General features: G+C 42.9%; 1 non-coding gene across 1 annotated transcript; it reads left to right on the top strand.

Annotated features, from left to right (window-relative positions):
- The first annotated feature begins 396 nt into the window (after window positions 1-396).
- Window positions 397-471, top strand: Trnas-uga (transfer RNA serine (anticodon UGA)). The gene has a single exon. It is a non-coding gene; the product is annotated as a tRNA-Ser (tRNA).
- The last annotated feature ends 1,505 nt before the right edge of the window (window positions 472-1,976 follow it).

Raw genomic sequence — 1,976 nt, 5'->3', positions numbered from 1 at the left:
TGGCACCTAATAACTGGATTTATCCGAGCTGAGGGCCAAATGAATTGCTTATTGCTTTGTAAATACTCTAGTAGCAGTTCATCTGTGGCTTGCGATGCACTGGGCTTACTATAATGTGTTGTACAGGACATGGCACAAACCCTGGAGGAAAAAATCAGCAATTACATTTTCTGTCCTTTTCTGTGAATTAAGTTCGTTATAAACTGACCGGTGAACTCTAGTTGGCGAAATTCTCAGAGAGAACAACTGTCCTTGAGTTTATTGAAAGCAAACGTAATTGGTAAATAAACTGTGTAGACGACAAATGATATGGCTCCAACAGCATGCTGGCTAGCATCTACCACTAGGAGACGAGGCACTGGCAGAAGTGAAGCTGTGAGGACAGGGCGTGAGTCGTGCTTGGGTAGCTCAGTTGGTAGAGCACTTGCCCGTGAAAGGCAAAGGTCCCGAGTTCGAGTCTCGGTCCGGCACACAGTTTTAATCTGCCAGGAAGTTTCATACCACTACTGTTAGCAGCACGTTACAGACTGGGTGAGACAAGACAACTACTTTTTGTAAGCTGACGCCCTTTAGGAGGCGTGCTGCATCTCTGGAGTCTATGGCATGGAGCATCAGAACCTGCTTTTGTTACTTTCTGTCAGTGGTACCTTTATCTCTGTTGCTTTCAGCAGGTGTCAGTGGTAGAAGTTCATGATTCCCAGTAACATTCTGTCTCTCTGTTAACAACGTTATCATAGGTTCTTGAAAAACCTGTGTTTAACCGAATTATGGCCCACCTAGATAACCACAATATTATCAACTGTAGACAGCTTGGTTTCCAAAAAGGGATTTCGACAGAGAGAGCCATGCACTCACTCACAAACGGTATCTTGGAGTCTATTAATAGTAAGAAGTCACCAGCTGGTGTCTTGTGTGACCTATCCAAGGCTTTTTATTGTATAAACCACAAGAAACTCTGAGGGAAGGCCTATTATTATGGACTCAAAGAGCCTGTACATAATAGGTTAAAATCATATCTCGTAGACAGGAAACTAAAGGCGGTCCTACATGGCTGCAACAATGGATCTCTTAATACAGTGGCTTCTGTATGGGGCAAAATACAGTATGGTGCCCCCAGGGATCTGTCCTTGGGTCCTCGCTGTTTTTAATATATGTTAATAATCTATCCTTGCCCATTAGTAAAAAATGTGAATTCACAATGTTTGCTGATGATACAAGTATTCTGGTAGATAGTACATCTACTACTGATCTAGAGCCTGATGTTAATAATGTACTCAGAGAAGTTGCAACTTTGTTTACAATTAACTCACTTTCAGTTAATGTTAAAAAAAAAACAAATTTTATTCAGTTCCACACTAAAAATAAAAATCCAGAAAACATATCGATTGCACATGACAGCCAGGTACGAGGGTTGCCAGAAAGTAATGAATCGCATTTTGCTTCTCAGCAAAAAACAATACTGCAAATGCAAAACGTTACGTATGTATTATTTAAAGCTCCTGAGCGCACAAAGTTTCTGTCTCTTCCGACAGATAGCGTAGCTGCAAGACAGTTTCAAAATGGTGTCTGTAAGTGATTTACATTACAAGCGAAGTCCTGTCATTGATTTCTCACTGCAGAGAAAGAGCGGAATATTCACAAACGATTGTGCAAAGCCTACGGAACATCTACTGTCCACAGAAGTACAGTTATTCGCTGGGGATGGAGGGTGAGGTCGTCACAAGGCGGTTCGGCGGTGCTCCACGATTTTCAGCAGTCGAGGAGGCCATCCACGGCTGTCACACCTGACCTAGCCCCCTCGGACTTCCATATGTTTCAGCTGTTAAAGGATGCCATTTGTCGAAGACATTTTGAGGATGCTGACTAGATGATTCAGACAGTGAGGCACTGGCTCCACCATCAGGACAAGGATTGGTACCGATAGGTCATATATGCCATTTTTTTGCGCTGGAGGAAAGCCATAGAATGGGATGGAG

This window comes from Schistocerca nitens, chromosome 2, assembly GCF_023898315.1.
Source record: "Schistocerca nitens isolate TAMUIC-IGC-003100 chromosome 2, iqSchNite1.1, whole genome shotgun sequence".
Classification (NCBI taxonomy): Eukaryota; Metazoa; Arthropoda; class Insecta; order Orthoptera; family Acrididae; genus Schistocerca; species Schistocerca nitens.
This window is presented reverse-complemented; position numbering and strand designations above follow the sequence as displayed.